Source organism: Camelus ferus, chromosome 13 (assembly GCF_009834535.1).
Source record: "Camelus ferus isolate YT-003-E chromosome 13, BCGSAC_Cfer_1.0, whole genome shotgun sequence".
In the NCBI taxonomy this organism is placed as follows: domain Eukaryota; kingdom Metazoa; phylum Chordata; class Mammalia; order Artiodactyla; family Camelidae; genus Camelus; species Camelus ferus.
The window spans coordinates 26,136,710-26,158,850 of record NC_045708.1 but is presented as its reverse complement, the minus strand read 5'-3'; the positions used below and the strand labels follow the sequence as shown (position 1 = coordinate 26,158,850).

General features: G+C 49.7%; 1 protein-coding gene across 1 annotated transcript in view; it reads left to right on the top strand.

Moving 5' to 3' along the window:
- GRIK3 (glutamate ionotropic receptor kainate type subunit 3) overlaps nucleotides 1-22,141 on the top strand; it is a 225,596-nt gene that overhangs the window by 56,395 nt on the left and 147,060 nt on the right. The gene's annotated exons all lie outside the window — the stretch shown is intronic.

Genomic DNA, 22,141 nt, shown 5'->3' with positions numbered 1-22,141 from the left:
GATCTGATTTGTCAAGTTGTAGGGAATAAAAGCTCACTTAGGAGGACTAACTGTCAAGAAGCGTGTGGATTGGAACTGGAACTGGAAAGTCTCCAGAATCCAGGGGGCCCCGGAGAGCTGCCTCTCTCTGTCTCGGTCCCTCTCCCTCTCTCTCCCTCCCTCCTGCCCGCCACCCCACCTCAGGGCATTGCGGTTTCAGGCCTGTGAGTCCTTCCTGTTCTCCTCCCTCCACATCCACCTTCTGCTCTCCATGGCTTCTGTGCTCCATCACTTGGACTCCCAGTGACCCATTACAACCCCCCTGGCCTGACAGAAACCTCATCATCTTTCAGCTGCAGCTCTGCTGCTGACCAGCAAATCTTTTCTGTTTCTTAGTTCAGATTCCCAAGGGAAGAAATCTGATTGGGTCCACTGTCCTTTATGAGCCAAGTCATAGATTATTTGTCTTTGGGTCAAGTGCCTGCCCTTTTGTCCTGTCAGCTGTGTCCAAGGAGGGTGTGGTCCTAAGCATGGCCTCCAAGGCAGCAATGGCTGTGAATGGGGCAGCTCCCTTTGGAGAGGCTGCTGATAGGGCAGGCACATAACCAGCTTCTTCCAGACCTAAAGCATTCCTGTGCCAGGCCTTCTAGATCTGATTGCTCAGTTGGTTGTGCTGGGAGAAAAAAAGCCAGACCTTTGAGCTTTGGGTGGACCAGGACTGAATACGGATCTCCAGCCACAGGTAAGACCTAACTCTGACCTGTTGGTTCACTAGCCCAGGCCGTTGGTTCCAACAAGGGAATGCGAATGGTTCCTTGCAGGCCAGTCCCACCATCAAAACACGCATTGTAGTGAGGGCTGGTGGATCTGGAGTGCTCTTCTGTCTCAGTGATTAGCCTATTAGACTGGGCTGAATACCACACTTAGAGGGGCAATTCAGTTTATAGAAGTCACCTTAACCAATAGGAATTTCTCTGTCCCTGACCCACCCAACAGGGCTCTAACATCATGAAGTGGCATCTGAGCATGGCCAATGCCAGCCTCTCTTGGCCTTCCAATATGTATCATTCAGACATGTCCAGGAGTAGGTTGATAGCAAATGGCTGTAAGTTTTCATTCCTCCCTGTATCCATGATCTATGCACTGTGACTACAGCCTCTCTCATCAAGAGGTAGTCTATTTCAGCCAATAGAATTTGCAGAAGGGACATTGTACCCATTCTAAGCCTGACTTTAAGACTTCTTGCCTGCTTTTACTCTCTCTCTCTTTGAATCCTGCTACTTCCATATGAGCAAGCCTGGTATACCTACTGGGTGATGAGAGATGGGAGGCCAAGTTACCCCTATTGCACAAATTGATAGTCAGCCAACTGCTAGCCATTAAATGAGGTTATACTAGACCAGCTATCCCTCATAGGTGCAGACATACTAGTGAGCCCTGTCTAGGCCTGCCTAGCCTGGCCCACATCAGTAGAGCCATTCAGTTGATCTATAGACTCCTGAGCAGTAGCAAATGCTTATTGCTTTAAGCCACTGAGTTTTGTGGTGGTTTGTTACACAGCAATAGCTAACTGATACACTTCCCTGCTGGGAGACCTCCAAGGATGTGTTAACATATGCTTTCTAGTTTAGTCCCTGAGCCTGAGAGATCCACTCCTTGAAGGCAGGACTCGAAACATGGTTGGTCTCAAGTTGCAATGATGACTCTGTATATTGATAGATGCCCCGTAATCCGGGTGCGGTGTGTGCCAGGCAGCTGCACTTCCTGCCACTTACAGAGAATTTGCTGTAATGCATTGTGATGCATTAGCATAATAATTGCTAAGCATTCGCAAATGAATAGCTCACTGACTGATGGATTTTGTACAGAATCTGTGAAGGTTACATCGAGGGTGAAAACATTTCACTGTGTCAATGAACATACTTAATTTTTCTGGAAGTGCTATTTAAATTGCGTTGTGCTATGACATTAGCATAACAAAGACATAATGCATTCGTTTATGCTGTAGTAGGGAACACTGCCTTAATCAGCGGACACAATGTGGGGGGAGTGGAGGGGGGAGAGAGGGTGGGATCTGTAGAGAGTGGCCTGGGAGCTTAGAAGTGCAGCCCCATTGGATCCCTGTGACCATGCAGGGGAGGTCCCAGCCCTACAGGCCCCGCCCCTGACTTGGCTCTGGGAGTGCTGGGGGGGGGGGGGCTCTTGCAGTGGGTGGACTCTTTATTGGCTTGTTTTCTTTTCACTGATTTTCTCTTCTCACCGCGCTGGCCACCGAATCCTGTTAATGGGTGGGTGGGTCTTGGCTGTCAGAAGAGAAATCCTCAGGAGAATTAGGAAGCATTCAAATCTGGCAGAATTCACCCACCCCCTTCAGCAGGGCAGGCGGCCTCCCCAGAATCAGCCAGCTGGTCCCAGGAAGCTGTGTGTTGGGCCCTTGGTCTCTCTAACCCCCTCCCCTAAAAGGGCCGTCAGAGCTGTCACAGAAAGCCTCATGAGGAGGCTGGAGGATGGCTCTATTACCTTAATTTTCTACATTCTCTGCATATCTGGCTCTTCAAAGGGAAAGTGCTTGGGAAAGAGAGAGCCTGCTAACAGTATATATTGCTTGCCAGGTACCAGCTCCCAGCTTCTCAAACAGCTGTGCACAGAAGCTGGGCACAGAAGCTGGGTTCCATGGTCCAGCCCTGGGTTAGGCAGAGTGAAAACAGATTTTCTTTTTGCAGATCTTGTTAGAACTTTTAGTATAACACTGAATCTTATGTGTCTCCAAGAGGAAGATATAAGTGTATCAAACCTTTAAAACAGTGGAACTTGGTTTGGGAGAGGTGGATATAATTTCATTTGTTACTTGGTAAGGACTCAGGTGGGTAAAGATTGTTAACCCTGTTTCAAAGCCAAGGAAATGGAAGCTTCATGAGGAAGTAATTTACACAGAGCTGGCGAATGGCCCAGGTGGGATTTTAATCCATAGCTCCCTGATTCTGGCACTAGAGGAATGATGTAAACTGGCTTCTTGAGGGGGAAAGGAGGTGATTGTCAGTCAGCCTTTGGAGGAAGAGACCAAACTGAGGATGACCCACAATTGCTGCTGGTCACACGCATTTGGGACCCCGATTGTCTGAGGTAGCCCATTCAGGGGATGCCCAGCTGAGGTCAGCACTGAGAAAGGAGTGACTCTCATCTGTCCTGTGGCCAGGGGCCCTTCTGGCAGAAAGCATGGAGTTCTGGAGTGTGAGTAACTGAGGAGTGGTTCCACCTGCTCTCTCTGGCCCCTGGGGTCCCACAGATGAGGTCACTTGAGTGTCCTGGTGCTTTGGGACTGGGCTAGTATGGAGTGGAAGTGCAGGAAAGGCTGTTAGGGTTCGGACCCAGGTGGGGACTCAGAGCCCTGGGAAGGAGTGAGGAATGGGGAGATCCAAGAACCATGGGGAGGGGATGGGATCAGCACCCCATCATCCCCTCAACCAAAAACATACTCTTGAGATACAGTTGATTTCACACTCCCTGAATCCCTGTTCTCAATCCAGGGGGTTATGACGTCTGGCTAGTGGCTGAGCCTCCTGCATGGGCTCCTCTACTCTCACCTGCCAAGGTCCAAGGCCCATGGTGGGGGATGATTTGAATGGGACCCTAACTCAACTGGCTTTCTCCCCAGAGCCAGGAACTTCTCACTCCTTGAGAGATCACAAGTCCTTTTAGAATCGGATGAAATTTATGGATCCTTTCCCCAGAAAAACACACATTCATATAATAAGTTGTGTGCAATATGATGGGTCATGGATGCCCTAAAGACCATCCCAAGGTAGGGGACGGTCTTGGGGAGGAGACTTGGGACCTTGGCAGAAGGGAAAAGGCAAGGAGCCTTTCCATTGGCTTTCAAGGACTCATTCAGTTGCCCTAGGTTGGCATTCAAGGGCTCATTTCACCTTCTATCTTCCTCTCTAACCACCCCAGCACCTGTATCTGTGCACACCCCACGTGCCCGTCCTCTGCTCCAGCCCAGCCCGGCAGCTTGCAGTCCCTGGAACCGTCGACAGCTCTCCCTACTTTGGGTTCCTTCTTGGGATACTCTTCTGCCTCTGCTGCCAGAGCAAATCTTGTTCACGTTTGGAGTCTTTCCTCTTCCAGGAGACCTTCCTGATCAGCCACTTCTGATTCAATCCCGTTCAATTGAGCGTGTCTTTATTGAGCACTTTCCACATCCTATGTGCTGGGATACACAAAGGAACAGGAGAGACGGGTCACTGATCTCATGTGACCTATAGGCCAGTGGGGAACCAGACAAGGTAATAAGCATGTGATGGGGACCAGGTGTGATGGGGATTATCAGAAGGTGAAAGAGGAGGGTGCTCTGGAAGCAGTGGGGATTTCATTTCATTTAGAATGATGGTTCCCAAACTTTGATCATTTAAAGTCCACCTTCACAATTTTTGCCACATCAGCATACTGTAATCTGTACTGTTTTTTTTTTATTGAAGTAGAGCTGATTTACAATGTTGCATTAATTTCTGGTGTACAGCAGAGTGATTCAGTTATACATATATATGTATATATATATATATTCCTTTTCATATTCTTTTTCATTATAGGCCATTACAAGGTATTGAAAGTAGTTCCCTGCCCTATACAGTAGGACCTTGTTTATCTATTTTATGTATAGTAGTTATATGTGCAAACCCTGAACTATTATTTACTTCCCAATTTTTCTTTAAATAAACTTTAAATAGGCTGATCCTCTTAGCTTTGTCCTAAGCAATATTGTCTGTGAAATGATGGGTATTAATGTGCTTTTTATATATTTTTTTAAATTTGAAGTTTTACATATTGTGGTAAAATACATATAACCTAAGCTTTACCATTTTAACCATTTTAAAATATATGATTTGGGGGCATTAAGTACATTCACAACGTTGTACAGTCATCACTACCATCCATTTTCAGAACTTTTTCATTATCCCAAACAAACTGGACCCATTAATCAATAACTTTTCATTCTCCCCTCCTCCCAGTTTCTGGTAGCTTCTCTTCTACTTTGTGTCTCTATGAATCTGTCTATTCTAGATAGCTCGTATAGGTGGACTCCTACAGTATTATCCTTTTGTGTCTGGCTTATTTCACCTTAGCACAATGTCCTCCAAAGTTCATCCATTTTGTAGCCTGCATCTGAATTTCTTTCCTTTTTAAGGCTGAATAATATTCCATTGAGTGTGTGTAACCACATTGTTTATGCATTCGTCTGTGATGAACATTCAGGTAGTTTTCACCTTTGGGCTATTATGTGTGCTATTTATATTTTAATAGATGTTACAACATATATATATATAACTATTAAAGTAAAAAGACAGTTTTCTTGATTGCTTGTCCTGAGATAAAGACTTGAGTGAAGGTAGTTTATTTGGGAAGTGCTTCCAGGACACAGAAGTGGAGGAGCAGAGAATGTGAAACAGGAAAGATACAGAAGCCAGTGAAATAGTGAGCTGGTTATTGCTGTGGGCAGTTGGGGCTCAGTCCTACTAAGGCATTCTGCAGAACCAAGTAGAACACACCTCAGAATTACTCCACTGGAGGATAGGGAAGCTGGGCACATATCTGCAACTCCCAACACCCACCATTCTATCTTTATCTTCCCCCACACTTCCTGATTGCTCCTGAGGACCTTCCCAAAGTTCAAGAAAATAGGGAGACTCCATGGCCTGTGCTTGAAACAGGACATGGTCAGGAAACTGTCCACTACAGCTGTGCTGAAGTCAGGTGCGCTTAGAGAACATGGCACGTGGCTTCATAAACATCTCCTACCTCATCTAGAAACATTTCTTATGCCTCATTCTGTGCTTTGAGAGGGTTGGCCCCTAGAGAAAGTGATGTCTAAGCTGTAGGAGCTTGTCAAAGAGTGTGGGAAATGTGTTCTTTGTGGAAATAACAGCTCAGCCAAAGGCCTGGAGTGCAAACATAGTGAGGCATGTTTCCAGAAGGCCAGAGCTGCTGGAGTGGGGAGGAGGGGCAGAAAAATGGCTCTGGGGAGGTGAGCAGGGGACGGGCTATAGAGAGCTGTGAGTGCTTCAGTGATGTCTGTATGCTATCTTAAGAGCCATGGAAAGCCTGGGAAGGATTTAAACAAGGTTGTGTGTGTGATGGGACCACCTGCTGCCTTTCCTTTCTTCTGTTCTCCTGGGGCAAAGACTAGACTGTCATCAGTCAGTCACTTACAATACCTGACTGTCTTCCCAGGGAACTACAGTGAGAGCCTCTCAGGGTTTGGCACTCCTAGGGTCCATTTGGCACATAGTACATGGTCAGAGTTGATGGTGATGATGGTGGAGACCTTGAGCCTGAGACCACCAGGGCAGGCCATACGCCTATGTGTCTGTCTAGTTCCCTCAGTGTTAGAAAATCTTCCTTTGAACACATGTTCAACCCCATCCTTTGACCTCCAGTGTAGTAGAGGGGGAAGAGTCACATGGAACTGAGTCCCACCTCTACCACCAGCTAGCAGAAGGGCCTTGGGCAAGTCACTTTTCTTCTCTGAGCCTTAGTTTCCTCGTCTGTTAAACAGGAGTAATAATGTCTGTCTTGCATGGTTTGAGGACTGATTTCCATGGGAGAACTTTACCAAGGGCACAGCAAAGTGCTTGGAAGCTTAAATGCTCAATACTTGGGGGTTTCTTTTCTCAGTACCCTACACTCATCTTGGTTCCCAGAGCATAATCTGAGGGAAAGGTCACATAACAACGGCAGAAAGACTAAAGATGGGAGGATTAGGGTAGGGCCCACCCCCCATTTCTCAAGAGTTTGCTTCTACCTCTTTCATCCTCTCCACAGTGTAATTAAGGGGTGAGATCACTGTCTATCATTGTATCCTCATCCAGGGGCTGGCTGGGGTCAGATGGCCCTGATACTTTGCTCCCAAGGTGCTGAAGCCAGGAAGAGTGGGTCATTCCAACAGGATCTGTCCACTTCCTGTCTGGGCTGGCTCTTTGAACCTAGACAGAGTGGGATCCCTGGGGGCTCCAAGGCAGCCTCAAGCCCGAGGGAGGTTCTGACAGGCAATTCTCAGGGTTCCCAGTGCCTGTAGATTTCCCTTCAGAAATAACAGCCTCGTTGGGATGCTGAGCATGTGGCAGAGTCCATGCCAAAGATGGATCTGGAGCCTCCGCGTGTTGGCCCGGCTGGGATGATTACAGCCGCTAAGTAAATTGCCAGTGCCTCCTCAAGCCCCATCCTGTCTGACTCTGTGATTCATTTCTGTTCAGAGAAGTTTAATAATTAGCAAAGGGGATTTCTACCAACAGATGGTTCCTGACCCTGGGGAGTGGTTCTGCTGCAGACATATTTTGCAGAGAGGTAAGCTGGAGACATTCTCCTGCTCTCTCCAAATGGGTATCTCCAGGGCTCTGTGACTACTGGGTCTATTTGCATAATGTGGCTGCAGGAAGAGCAGAAGGAAAGGAGGGTACTGGCTGGGGGCACGTGAGTGCTGGTGTCTCTGCTGGAGAGGGGATGCCAGGCAGTGGTCTCCTTTACTCTGCTACTCATCTGGAGGCTTTCAAAGATAGAAGGTCAGAGCAAGAGCCATGAAAGACCACTCAAGAGCCTGCCTGGGACTGAAGCAAGACAGCGCAAATGGTCTAGGAGCCTCCAGAAATATCTAAGAGGCTTCTGATGTCCAACCACAAGCTTTTCTCCCAGACTGTCTCTGAAAGCAGATCAGTTTGCTCATCTCATGGTACAGAGGGAGAACTTAGACCTTGGTCTCACTTGAGTTTAGAAACCCAGCTCAATGTATCTTAAGTAAAAGGGGAATTGGCAAGCCCCCTGAATTGGACAGATGAAGGGTAGACTGGCTTCAGACATAGCTAGACCTAGGGGATCAGGCCATGGCATCCCTTGACTTCGCTTCCATAAGGCCTAGATGTTGCCTCATTCTTTTTTATAGCATTGACTTTCTTTTATTGGTGTGGGAAAAAATTTTTCCCCCTGCTAGCTTTAGCATAAGTCCTCCAGATGGGCCTGGACTTGGTCATGTGCCCATCCTACAGTTAATCTCTGTGGCAGTGAGAATGACTATGCTGATTGCCCGGCTTGAACACTTGCCCATCCCTCTGGCTTGGAGAAAGAGCACCATGATTGACAGCCCCACCAGAACCATGAGGAGTGTTCTCCAAAGGAGGTGCTGCAGAAGAGCCAGACCGAGCATGTCCTGGAGGTCCAGAAAGAAGTGGCCAGCCATGCTTATGCAGGAGCAGAGCTGAGATAAGATAAATTATCCTTTGCTTGGCTAGTGGCTTCCCATGGCTTGGCAGGGCTCCCCAGTGAAGGCTTGTTATGATCATATCATCACCTAGTGAGTTTCTACTAGGACTTGTCCAGTGATCCTGGACTGTATTGGAAGAGAACACAGGCTCTTTCTTCTTGTGGTAGTTGTAGAACTTAAAGAACAGATATAAACAATCAATCGCAAAACCAAGAGGAATACAAGAGACATTGCAGGGTAGTTTGTGGAATTAAGGCATGATTCATTTCCCAGTGAGCACAGCAGATCCATACCAGGAATCAAGAGGAACAAGTAATCGCTGTGTGATGGAGTAGGCTGGGGGAGGGGGGGTCCCTGGAGGAGAAGTCTTTTGAGCCAGCTTTTCAAAGATGAGCTGGGTTTGGATAGGGTGTTCCAGGCAGAGCAAATGGCATGGTGGTAGGACCTATCCAACCATTAACCCACCCATTCACCCTTTTATTCATTCTGCAAGGTATTTATTGAGTACAATCTATGTGCCAAGAATCGAGCTTACAATGGTGATCAAAACAGTATAGAATGCAAGGTAAATGAGTAGAATGATCCAGCTAGTTTAGAGAGTATTGTGAAAGAAAAGGTTGGAAATGTAGTTTGGGTCAGAGTGGGGAGCCTCAAATACCAGATTCAGGTGTTTGAGGATTTTTCCGAGGGCAGCCAGGCCTGACACGATGAGATGACCCCACTCACCCGCCGTGGATGCCATGGGAACAGCCTCCTAGGTCAGATTAGGGGTTTCAGGAGCAGAGAAACTAACTATAGAGTGATCTTTTCCCAAATCACAGAAACTGTGCAGTCAGTTGATAAGATATTCTCAATCACCCAACCCTAATGCATTTTTATCAAACCTTTGGTGTCTGCTAACACTGGTCCCCAGGAGGCAGTAGCAGATGACATGACCAGTGACTTTTCAGTTTTCATATCTCACACCTGACGCCAAGCATCCTTGCCAGCCTGTTGACCTTACCCTTCACGCTGCCATTGGTGAGAAAGCTTGTGATATATCTTCTCCCTGCCAAGATGGGATTTCTTAGCAGTACTTTATATTGTTACTCTTGACATGATCATAATTTCTGTTGGCTGAACTGTTCTTAGCTTATACAATAGAGTTCTATCCAGCCATATTTTCACCAAGTTCCATGGAGTGTGATGCGATTTCTGGGTATGCCATACCCAGATGCATTTGAGAAGACTTGTACTGCAGCCTGAAGCCAAGACCCATGACTTCACTGAACTCTGTGGGCTCCATGTTTCTCCTTGATGAATTCCTACTTATCCTTCTAGTACCTATGCCAGTGTCCCCTTGGCTGTGAAGCCCTTTCTGATGCCTTTAGAAAATAAAGAATCTTTCCCCACCATAGGCTCACAGGACACCTTGTACGTAGCTCTACCTTAGTACTAATTCCATTGTTAGGGTTTTCATTTCTGCACCTGCAAGGCCTAGCCTTGGGCTCAGCACATGGTTGGTGCCAACGTATTGAATGAATAAGTGAGTGAATGAATGAATGAATCTATTAGTGATTATGTGTGAAAGGGTTAATTTTCAAGATTAAGACTCTGTAAACTCTGTTCCAAAAAAGCCCTGACAACACAAAACCCACCTCTGTTCCCAGGTCAAAAACGGGTCCCGCTCTCCTTGTTAACTCCTGCCACTGGCCTTAACAGGGGTCATGTGGACTGAGGATGATCAGACAGTGCCCTGTGCTGGTTGCCAGGGGCAGAGGTGACCTCCCTGAGTTTTTTAAGTCCCTTCCTCCCCCTTCTCCCTGACTGTCTTAATGGGCTCGTGCCACTGGCAGGGACCTGCTCAGCCTCCAAGGAGGCTCTTGGCAAGGGAACCTCCAGGGCTGATTGAGGAGACGAGTTGGAGGATGCTTGTCTGGTTTCCTGGAAAGGTTGCTTTGTCTTGGGAGGCAGAATAATTTAGGGGAAGAGAGGGCAGCATTTGCAGTCAATTCCATTCATCTGGTCTCCTCATGGCGAGCAGAGGAAGTAGAGAGTTGGGGCTGGCTCTGCAGTGGGCACTCTGATGGGGTTACTTAATCAGTTTCCTTCCCTTGGGAGAGGGTTGGAAAGACACTCTGCCTTGGTTTTGTCTCCAGGATATATCATTCTGTTTGCTCAAATTGTCGAGGGCCAAACCACAGTTGAGAGTGTGCCCTGCGCAGAGGGTCAGTTCTGTCCCGACAGGCACATCTGTTCCTGAGACATCCGTAGTTGGGACTTGGGGGCCGTGTTGCTACCACATTACTGGCTTGAATGTCTTTGCAAGGGCTCCATGAGGGCCAGACCGGCCCAATATGGAGCTGTGTCTGAAAGGTAGGGAGGTGGGGGCTCCAGGCTGGGAATAAGATGCAGCTGCTGTGACTGTGTCCCAGTGTTGCTGGACTGGCGGGGTGTCTATGTGTACATAAGAGGAAGGTGGATCTATAAGTCAGGGGCCTTTGAAAAGGCAGGTGAAGATATCATCTGAAGCTGCCCAGAGCTTGACTGGAAACAGGTTAAAATGTTCCTTGCTCTTGGGGAAGTAACAAGTCCTGGGGGAAGTATACTTAATCAACCCCCTTAACAAAGAGCTTCTGACTTGCCTTATGAGAACATGTGTCAATCTCAAGGGCCACCAGTTCTCTTTCCCTGAAGGGCAGTGATAATGATGGAGGGGGGCAGAGACAGAAAGAGACAGAGATGGAGAAAAATCATGCTAGAGGGAGCGTATGACCAGAGGGAGACAAATCAAACAGATGCAGAGTCATAGAGAGGCAAGGAGAGAAAGACATAAGAGTAGGTGAAACTGAGGAAGTGAATAATAGTACTCTCATGGCCCATGGTGGAAATTCCTACCTTCAAGAGGCAGATATAGATGGGGGTTGGGCAGTGGAGAGTCCGCTCCCATCACAGAACACCCTACCCTGCTCTCAGTGGGACAGAGAGCCTGGAGATCAATCTAGGCTTCTGTTCCCAGGTGCCTGGGAGCCAGGCCTTTCAGAACAGCGTCGCTGGACAAGTATATGTCATTCATATCAACATTATTACTATCATTTGTTGAGTGCTTAACATAGATCATAGATCCATTATCTCAGTTAATTCTCACAACAAGGATATAATTTTTGCTATTATTAGCCCCACTTTACAGATGAGGAAACTGAGTCTTCAAAGGTTCAAGTAACCTCCCTGTGAGGGGCAAAACTGGGCTCTAACCCAGGCCCATCTGTCACCAAAGTACATTTTCTTTACCCTTTTGTCTTTCATCACCAATAAAATACCTTCTATGGGCACTACCTAAGGGCTCCTTCCATTGTCCACACCACTCTGTCCAACTGGATTTCCTTCTTGGTTTTCCTTCCTGCTTCCTTTTTACCTCTTGTTCTGTCACCTCCCACCTTCCCAGACCATAGGCTGTGGCTCTGCCTCCTGGTATTGGCTTTTCCCAGCTCACTACAGATGACCCAGGAGTCTCTGCTCCCTTGTTTCCAATGTCAGGCTTCTCAATGTTCCTGAGCTGTATATATGGAATAACCCTGTAGGTGGAGGGTAGTCAGCTGCTGCTGGACATGGAGGTGAGAGCAGAAAGCCAGGACAGGCCAGAGGAAAATGATAGGGTCAGAAGCACTTCTCAGGGCTTTGTGGTGCTCGGGAGAAGGGACCCAGGCCTGAGCACACAGCCCCTGGTTTCTCAGCTCTCAGGGCAGAAGGGAAGATGAGGGGCTGGGGAAGGGAATTTAGGACCAGAAAAATCTCCTCTATGCACCCATAGGCCTCTTGCACACCATCACATCACAGATCAAACTATATTGTCATATTCTAGTGGTTAGGAGGGTTGGTTCTGGAGTCAGGATGCCTGGGTTCAAATCCTAGCTCCTCCTCTTGCTAGCTGCATGACCAGATAATGATGTCACCCATTTTATAGGGTTTCTTAGAAGATTAAATGAGATGCTATCTATAGAGGGGCTCAACACAAAACTTAATACTTGGTAGGAATTCAACAAATATTAGTGATAATTATCATGAACTTACTTGCCCTTTCACTTATTGAGAAAGATTCTGTACATTTAATTTTTACAGCTGTGTCCCCAGAAACAAGCACAATTGTCTTAATACATACTTGTTAAATGAATGAATAAGAGTCTTACCATACCGGGATCTATTGTTCTTTATTCCCCTGAAGGTCAGAACCATCACGAAGGTGAGAGTACCAGGGTAGGGGGATGCTATGCTGAAAGAAAGTTCTGATAAGGAGAATGCTGGTGAATAAGCTGCCACTGAATCCATGAGGGATCAGTGGTGTCCAGAGTGATCCATGCATGTCCAGAGATACCCTAGCTTCTTGAGGAATGGAGAGGGGGCTCTTGCATAGATGAGGACTAGCCATCTCCAAAAAGATTAGGACCTTCCTTCCCCATCCTGGCCTTTCAAGCTAGAACTTTCTCTTATCTGCTTTTCCCTGAACTGTGGAAGTCAAAGGCTGTGGTCGTCCCTAGCCTGGGCCAAGCAGAGCCTTGTGGGGAGCTGTCCCTGGTGCTGACCTTCTAGCCCCAACTCTGTACTGGCAAAGAGGCTGTGGTCCAGGCTGACTTAGCCCAAGCTGGCCTGTTCTGCTGAAACTTCCAAAGCTCTTGTTGGCTTGGTAAAGTCTTTAGGCTCAGTCCAAGCTCAGCCCCAGTCCATGGGCTGTCTGTCTGACACTTGTCTGGTAAACTGTCTGGTCCCCTCTTCTGCCACAAGCCACCAAGCTGATGCAAACTGGACCTGTGGAGATGGGATTGGGGTGATGAGAGGAACACACACTGGTTTTCCTGTGTCTTCTATGCTCAGTATTTCACTTCTGACACCAGATATGCACCCCCTACACCAAAAAATTCATCAGTTCTCAGCAGACACCGATGGGGTGTCCTACAGTTTAACTCAATTCTGACCCTGTCTACCTGGAGTTGGCATCAGATCTCACAGGTTAGGGGGCTCAGTACCACAAGACTGCCCCAACTTCAGATGAGAACCACATGTAACAGGTGCCCAGGTTACCTACATTTCTTTTTGACTTGGCTATAAGTTGGGGGTACCCACAACCCCCTCCTCAGGTTTGATAGTTTGCTATAACAGTTCACAGAACTCAAAGAAATATTTATGTTTACCAGTTAATTATAAATTAAAGGATACAGATGAACAGCCAGAGGTACATAGGACACGAATTTCTGTCCCTGTGGAAGAGTGTATCACCTTCCCAGCACATGGATGTATACACCAGTCTGGAAGTTCTTTAAGCGCCACACTCCAAGGATTTTTTGGAGGCTTCATCATATTGACATGATCAATTATTACTAAGTCTCTGGTGCCTCTCCCCTCCCTGAAGGATAGGGGTTGGGGCTGAAAGCTTCAAGCTTCTGGTCATGGCTTGGTCCTCTGGTGACCAGCCCCCATCCAGAAGCTCACCAAGAGTCACCTTGTTAGAACAAGAGATGTTCCTATTAGCCAGGAAATTCCACAGGATTTAGGAGCTCTGTGTAATATGCTCCTTTCACCCCCATCATTGAGGAAATTATAAGTAGTTTAGGAACTCTGTGTCAGGCACTGGGGTCAAAGATCAAACATTCACAGGAGCTGGAGGCAGAGACCAAATGTATCTTAAGAAGTCACAGGTGACCCCCTTCAAGACAAAAGATGTGGTGCATCAGTATACAGCTGGCTGGACCTGCACTCTTGGCTGATGCCTCTCACTGGCCATGGTGCCCTATGGCCCAGTGTCTCTTGGGCTCATGGGCCATATTTCTCTTCCAGAGCAAAACTCATGTTTCAGGTGGGGCTGAGAAGTGCTGTCTCAGCATGATGCTTCCCCGGCTAATATAGCAGTGCAAAGGCTCATCCCTGGAAGGGCAGATTAATCATTTCCGCCCCGAGTCACCATCCAGGCCAGATTTATGGTGGCGGGAGCATGGGAGCCCCCGACTTTATGGTCTTGTAAATTACAGAGCTGCTTGTGCGAGAGGCAGGCTGGGCTGTAAATCATGTGTAAGTGCTTGTAAATTGGGAAACAAATAGTATTTTTGCTTAAATTACTCTCTTTGCAATGTTTCTTAGGGAATTGAGGTTCCATAGAGGACCTTTAACCTCCCTGGGACCAAAATTCCCATTGGGACTCAATATAAACCAGCTCAGAGGCTCTCAAAGCCACATCCCAGCTGGTCTGGAGGCCTTTGGGTTAAATGGAGAAGAATTGACTGCAGTCATCATAAATTCCTCTTTTAAGCAGGCTTAATCCACATTCTCCTGGGACCTCCCCTCCCTCTCCCTCCATTTCAAATTAACCCCAAGGGTCCCATCTGGCCCCTGGCTATGGTCAATTCTCTCCAAGACTCTGGGAAGACAAGTCCACATGAGCTGCAGGGAATCCAATTTCATTTTTCCTTATCCCCCCACGCAAAGGCAGTGACTCACTGTATGCTGGTAAGCGTGGCCTCTGTGTTAAGATGCTATTTGCTGGCTTTTTCTCATCTTTTCCCATTTCAATGAAATTACATTTATAATATTTTTACTTGCCTTGGTCAACTTCGAAGAGTCATTAAATTTGCTGATAGGCAGCCTGGTAAACTTTAATTGAATCACGAATCACAAGCTCCTAGAAGGTTCAGCCTTCAGGGGACCTTGGGGACTACATAATTCAACTCCCGTGTTTGACAGATGAAGAAATAGAAGTCTGGGGTGGTTAAGTGACTTGCCCAAGGTCATACCCTGAGTGAGGGCAGCCCGGAGATGAGAACTGAGTCTCCTTTCTCAAGTGCCCCACGCTTTCTACTCCACAGTGCCGGGCGCCTTGGATTTAGCTGTCACTTGCGCAGCTCGGCTGAGTGTTAAAGCTTAAGAGGATCAAGAAGCCTGTGTCTTATTATTGGGAGAATTAGCAGCATTTCAAAACCTTCCCTAGGAAACTGGGCTGTGATGGTGGCCCCTGGTGGCTATGGGACCTTCCTTATGGGCTCTGGCACAGGACTTCCGTCAGATGCCTTCGGGACTCCACTTTTCAAAATGGTGCTTGAGGCTTGAGTTTGATGCTCTTGGTTATAGCTGTGCTGACCCGCATCACGTGGGGTAGTTGTGGGGGAGCGGGTACTAGAAAGGACATGGATAGTCTTGGATCCAGGCTGTGCTGCCCACTATGAGTATGGTCCTGGCCAAGCCACTTCACTGAGCCTCAGTTTCCTCATCTATCAAACGAGCATCAGAAGCTTTCCCTTGCTGGGTTACTGTGGTGACTACAAATGATGAGGCCTGAGCCCGGCACGTGGAGAACCCTCATCCTTGCTGGTTGTATCAGAAGGGCTGAGATGTGGGGCTTTGGCTTTGAAGTGATCTGAACTTGTCTGTGGAGGCTCCACGTGTGAGAAGATGGAGAGGGATAACTGTGTGGAGGGCACCCCTGGTCATGTAGAGCCTGTGGTCTGAGTTCTTGTCCTCCAGGTCCTCATCAGCCACTCCAGCTGGGGCTGCCAGGCCAGAGCTCATGGGCACCCTCTGCAGGGAGGTCACCTGAGCTCCAACAAGTCCTCAGCCAGCATCTCCCTGGGCAAGACAAGGGAATGTACTATCTGGGGAAGGACTTTGGGGCTGTCTGGAGGGCTGAGGTATAGCAGTGTGACCCACCTGCTCCATCTGTCCCAAGCCTTCTTTGGCGGTGAGCAGCCTGGTGCCCTCAGACTCATGGGTGGCTCTCTTCCTGCCTGGCCAGGCCCATGGCTTCTCAGGACTTCCTGCCTCAGCATGCTTGGTCCCATGGGACCCCCAGGCCAGGGTGGTACAGACAAAGGGTGGTAGGCTTCTCTTTGGCTTTAAACACTGCCTTCTTACTCTCGCTAATTCCTTGTCCCTGGTGCTGACAGAGGCAATTTGGGACTAGGTGGGATGTAGCGAATGCTTTGGGAAACCCTAAAGTCATTCAAAGCAGAGGTGCCTCCCAGGGTTTCACCAACCTAGAGAGTATGAAGGAGCCTGAGGGGACACCGCACTAGGAATTTTTTTTTCTTTAATTTTTTACTGAAGTGTAGTTGATTTACAGGTAGTTTCAGGTGTAAAGCAAAGCGATTCAATTATACATGTACATACATATATATTTTTTCTTTTCAGATTCTTTTCCATTAGATGCTATTACAAGACATTGAATGTAGTTCCCTGTGCTATACAGTAGGTCCTTGTTTTTTACCTGTTTTATGTATAGTAATGTGTCGCACCAGGAATTGTTTTCTAAAGGACTCTGGGCTTTGGTAGGTGAGGAGCTCCCATAGAAGACAGCACCCTCTCACTGCTCTGTATAGATCGCAGGAAATACACATTAAAAGCACAGGTTCAAATCTTCGCTCCACCACTTTCCAGCTGTTCAACTTTGGGCAAGCTCCTGAACCTCTCTGAGCCTCAGGTATTCAAAGTGCATGAATAACAGCACCCAGCTCAGAGAGTTGTTGTGAGGACTCACTGAGATAATGCATGGAAAGAGCTGAAAACAGTGCCTGCCACGCAGAAAGCTTTCCTCGACATTGTGGCTGTTCGTGTAATTCCCAAGCCTCCTTCTGGGCATGCAGGAAACCATTGGGAAGCGTGACGGGTGTGACTTTCATGTTCAGCCTGGCGTCCTGAGTGTCCTGGTCTCAGGAGGCTGAGCAGGAGGATTGTTTATTCCTGGAGCTGTTTTCTCCACTGCCCGCCTCCCCCAGACATACTTAAGGAGCCAAATGGGCAGGAGGCGCGAGGGAGACCTGCCAGCCTGATGGAGTGAAAGGCTGCGGACTAGCTCCTGTGCACAGACAGATGGAGCAGAGGGCACTGGGCATGCGGTCCCCCTGCCCAGCACCCTGACCCCAGGCTTGGCCTGGCCTGGATGGAGACCCTTCTCCTCCTCTTCCCCCTTCCTGCGTCTTTCTCCTCCATGACCCTCGCTGCTTCTGTCTCCTTCCACCCTTGCTGTCCTTGCCATTGCTCCTCCTCACATCCACCCGCCCCAGATAATTGTTAGCTGTTGATCTGCCTCTCTGGCTCTTTCTCTTTCCTTCCTTCCTTCCTCCCTCCCTTCTCCCTTTGTACAATCGTTCTCCATCTGGTTTGATCCCCTCTCTGCCTCTCCATACCTCCCTCTCTCTGATCTATTCACTACTGTCTCTGCCTGTGTCTCTCTAACTCATCAATGGTCTTGCTCATTCTCTCTCTCTCTCTGTCTCTTTCTCTCATTTACTCCTATTCCCACCTTCCTTCCCCCGACCCTGCCCCGCTGCACCAGTTCCCTCTCCAGCCCCTCACCCGCTCCCCTCACGGTTGGTCAGCCTACACTGTGGACGTTCCCCAGGTCTGCTCAGAACTCCCCTGTTTTCTCCTAGATCTGCTAGGTTGCTGGGCTCTTTGTCCTTCCCTCAGAAGCCAGAAGCATCACTTTGATTATTTCCAGCAAAGTGGGTCCAGAACTGGTGCTGACTTCCTGGAGCATGTACCTGGGGGAGACTTTGAATTCTTTGGAGCAGGAAAAGCAGGGACCTGAGCCTAGGACCCTCCACCTGTGGCCCTTTTCTGAGCATAGACAGAGCTTCCATTTGTTGAGGTTTTCTGGAGCCCACTGTGTGCCCAGGACTGGGGGGGATATAAGCGACGTGGGAGAGTGCCTACCCACAAGGGTCTTTCTGTCCAGTTATGGATGAGAAGCTAATACATACCTGTGAACTTGTTCAGAGATGGGTACTGGGCACTTAGGGAGAAGAGTCATCCACCATGGTGTCTGGAGCTGTCAGGGCTGGGACCGATGCTCCCACCACCACCTGGCCAGCCCCAGCCCCTCCCCAAGTCCTTCCTTGGGTCTCCCTCCCTTTAGAAACCCTTTCATGTCTTCCCCGACAGCCTGGACCCGGTGTCCTTCATCTACATTCCCAGGGTACCGTATTTGGGTTCTCAGACCAGTTATCATGCCGTATTGAAATCACCTGGCTGGATTTCTCTGTCCTCGTCCATCAGGCTGGGAGCTCCCTAAGAGCAAGGACAGTTGGTTCTCCCGGTCCCTGCCAGAGTCCCCAGTGCCTAGCACAGTGCCTCATGCAAGGGGCACATTCTGAGCTCTTCATAAGAGAGGCTAGGAGGAATAAGGAGATGTGACTTAAATTACAGCAGGACAACCTTGATGCAAGGATCTTTGCATCCTGCGGCAAAATGGTTTTGTCCAGCACATCTTAGCTCTGCCGTCTCGAGGCATTAGTGTTGGAGCTGGCAGGATGTTGACATTGCTTTGTCCAACCCTCCCAGTTTACAGACAGGGTGCTTGAAGCCCGCACGGGGCTTGGTGTAGTGGGCGTGGAGGAGGGAAGGGCTCCCTTGGACTCTGCCTGGGGCCAGCATCTTTGCTCACTTTTTTGAGTGGCTGCTTCCTCAGAGATGCCGCCTGTCTTGGTGCCTGTTGCTGTCTTTGTCTCTGCCCCTGGCTGTCTCTCTGTCTGCTACTGTCCTCGTCCTCTCCTGGGTTTTTTTTTTTCCCTCTCTGATGGGATAATTATGCTAATCAGCCTGTCAGAACAAAGATAATTTGTGGTGGGCTATTTCAGACTTTGGAATTCAGGCCGAAGCCTCTTTCCTGCTTGCCTCTGCATGCCCCTTGACCTCCATTTCAGGCCTGAGCAGGGCATGTCTGTGAAGGGAGGGCTGGGGGCACATGCAGGGTGAGGGTGTGGACGAGTGCATAGGTGTGCACATGCGTGTGTGTGCGCATGCGTTGCACAGGGCTCACCTCTGTGTACAGGCACACGCTGCACCAAATGTCTGCAGAAACCAGTGGAGCATGGAGGGGTTGACGAGAGCCGCCTATCCCTGGGATATGAGAGCCGAGGGCAGATCATCTCTGTGTGTCCAGCTCCAGCTGTGGGGTGCCCACTCACCCACCTCAAAGCTGTGATAGTACTGACATGCATATGGTGATGCCCTGATCAAGGCCAAACCAACACCCTTTCATCTCTGGGGCTTGTACCCCTTCCCCCACCCCAGCCATTCCTGGGCTAGAAGGGGCCTTGGGGTGTTCACTTCCTGGGTGCAGTTGGTCATCACTGGGTGGGGGAAATAGAGGGCTGGTGTGCCAGGCAGGAGGGCCAGAGCGGCAGTTCTGTGTCCCAGGGGTCTCCAGAGGGTGAAAGGACTGATTCCTGAGGACCCAGGCTCAGCAACGGGAATCCTGGAGGTGCTGATGGGGTGACCAGGGCTAGAAATGCGGCTCTGGGCCACACTGCATGTTCCTGTTTCTCCGAGAGTCTGAAGTGAGCCAGAGGAAAGGGGGCTCAGCCAGGCAGTGGAGTCAGAGCCCCGGAGGCCGCTGCTCAGCCAGCCAGGCCCCCTTCACATACCGCATTCTTGCCCTTGGTGTCTGCCTCCTTCTCCAAGGTCCCCCCGTCCCCTCACCTGCCTCTCACGTTCACTCACTCAACTGTATTCACTGAGCATCCAGCGGGAGCCAAGGACTGTGCTAAGCACTGGGAGTGACAGACAGAGTACCTGTCTCACGGAGCACGTAGACTCATGTGAGCTTCTCAGATCCATCCCCACTCCACGCCCCACCGAAAGTTCTCTGCAGTGTAAACATCTCTTCTCTAGCAGTATGAGTGCTAGCCCCGACCCAGCCTCATTCAGGAACCTGTTTGTCAGAGCCTCAGTTTCTACACCTGTCATGTGGGCATCATGCTCCCTGCCTCCCAGGGATGTAAATGAGGTGGGGGGTATGGTGTCTGGCACACTGCGGTGCTCAAAGCTTGGTTGTCTCCACCACCTTCCCCATCCCACCAGCAACACCCATCCTCCCCTCTGCCCTGTCCTGGCTTTTTAAAAGACCCGTCCAGCAATTCACCTTTAAGGCCAGCTTCCCCTACACCAACCCGGCCCCTGCCCGCTGCATCTCCCTCCCTCTTCTCAGCTCATAAGCAGCATCCAGTCTCCAAAGGGCCAACCCATGCTAACATCTCTTGGTGGAATTCTGCCCCCACCCCTCCTCCTCCAGTGTCTTCTGACTGGTCACTCCAGACCAGCCCCAGGCCTCCTGCTCTGGGATGCACTCCAGCTGCCCAGCCTCACCCAGAGGGATGCAGATTTGTCCTCTGGACAGCGAACGCTCTCAGGGCAGAGCCTCCAAGAAAGCGATGGATTGAATGACTGCATAATGGAGGGACTGGATGATGGATGAGTGTTATCTCCAAGAGAAGGGAGCCAAAACTTAAAAATAAACAAACAAAAGAAACCTCTTATTTCAGAAAATTTCAAACTATGTGAAAGTAGAGAGACTGGGACAGCGAGCCCTCACATGTTCCTGCTCGTCGCCCATTGTGATCGGTTGTCAGCTCGCGGCCAGTCCTGTCTCATAGATTCCCCGCCTACCTTGGAGTGACAGGTGAGCTTGCAAGATATTTTGCTCTGTGCTCCTGTTCCTTTCCAAGGATGCTGGGGCTCAGGGTCAGGCTCCTTTAGGAATCTTCCAAGACCAGGCAAGGATCAGTGATGGAGCATGCTGGCCAAGGGAGGAGTGGTGGTGGACATGACCCTGGCAGCCCTTTTCCAAAAGACAGAAACCCGTCAGCCACACACTGGCAGGCATGGAAGGAGTTAGTGGCGATTCTCCCTCTCCCTGGGGTGCATTTGGAATGCTGCCATCCTGGTAAATTGTGGCAGTTTTGCAATCGAGGCTTTGAGTCATTTAAATGGCTGTTGGTGAGATGCTACACTGACTCATTCAATCTTCCTAAGTAACTTTCCTCTCTCGTGCTTGTGCTTACCCAGCACGTCGGCCGAGCTGCAGCCAAGGTGGCTGCCAGGCCCCACCCTTCACGCCTGCCCGCCCCACCCCTACTCCTCCAAGGGCTTCCTCCCTCTCTGCTGCCCTGGCTCAGCCGCCTGCTGGCTTATATGGAAAGGGAAGAGGTTTGGTGTTGGTGTTGGTGTTGGTGTTGGTGTTGGAAAGGTGGGTATTAGAGCTTCTTGGGCCCTGCTCCTCAGGTTGAGGGCTGAGCCGGTGAGCTAGGCTCCAGGACTCCTGCCCAGAGACCCTCCACTGGCTGCCAAGGGAGCCTGGTGGCCCAAGAGCGGAGATGCTGTCACCCACCAGTCCTGAGATTCTTGTCCAGACGCCGGGCCTTTGCTGTGGCGGCCTTGGCCATGTCTACCCCTCAGGGGTGACCAGGCGGAACGCCAGGCAGTGGCCCAGTTGGCGGTGAGGAGACCCTCATGCAGAAGGTCTGCAAGCACTCTGCAGTTGTGTGTGTGCGTATGTGCTCTGGTGGGGGGTGGGGGGTGTCTCTAGTCCTAAACGCCTTGGTGCGTTTGATGCATCCACGTGTGTACAGCGTGTACCAGGGTGTTTATGAGTCTCCTGCTGTTGCGTCCACATATATGTGTGCTTCGGTGTGTGTGTTTTGTGTGTGCCCTGGGTATATCTGAGTATGTCTGAGCATGCGTGTATGTGCTCTGTGTAGCCCGTGTGTCTGTCCTGATGTGCCTGTGTGTGATTATATGTGCATATGCCCCGCGTTTCCACGTGTCTGGGCAGTGTGTGTGTGCATGTGCGCGTCCTGGGGTGTGTCTGTTGTAAGTCTGTGTGCCATGGGTCTCTCCGTCTGTGTTTGGGTGACACGAGGGTCTGTGATGACACAGTACTTGTCTTTCTCCGTGTGTTGGTGCCACGCACGTATTCATGCCTCAGTCTGTCGTCCTCTCCATCTGTCCATGTGTTTGCGTGCTTGCCCACGTGTGCGCATGCGATGTGTGCTTCTCGGAGTGAGTGGGCATGGGGAGCACACTCAGCGCAGTGTCCGGTCAGGCCCACCCTCGACGGCCCACTCCTGCCCCCTCCCGCCCTGCTGGCAGGGTTGACGACAGCCCGTGCCGGGC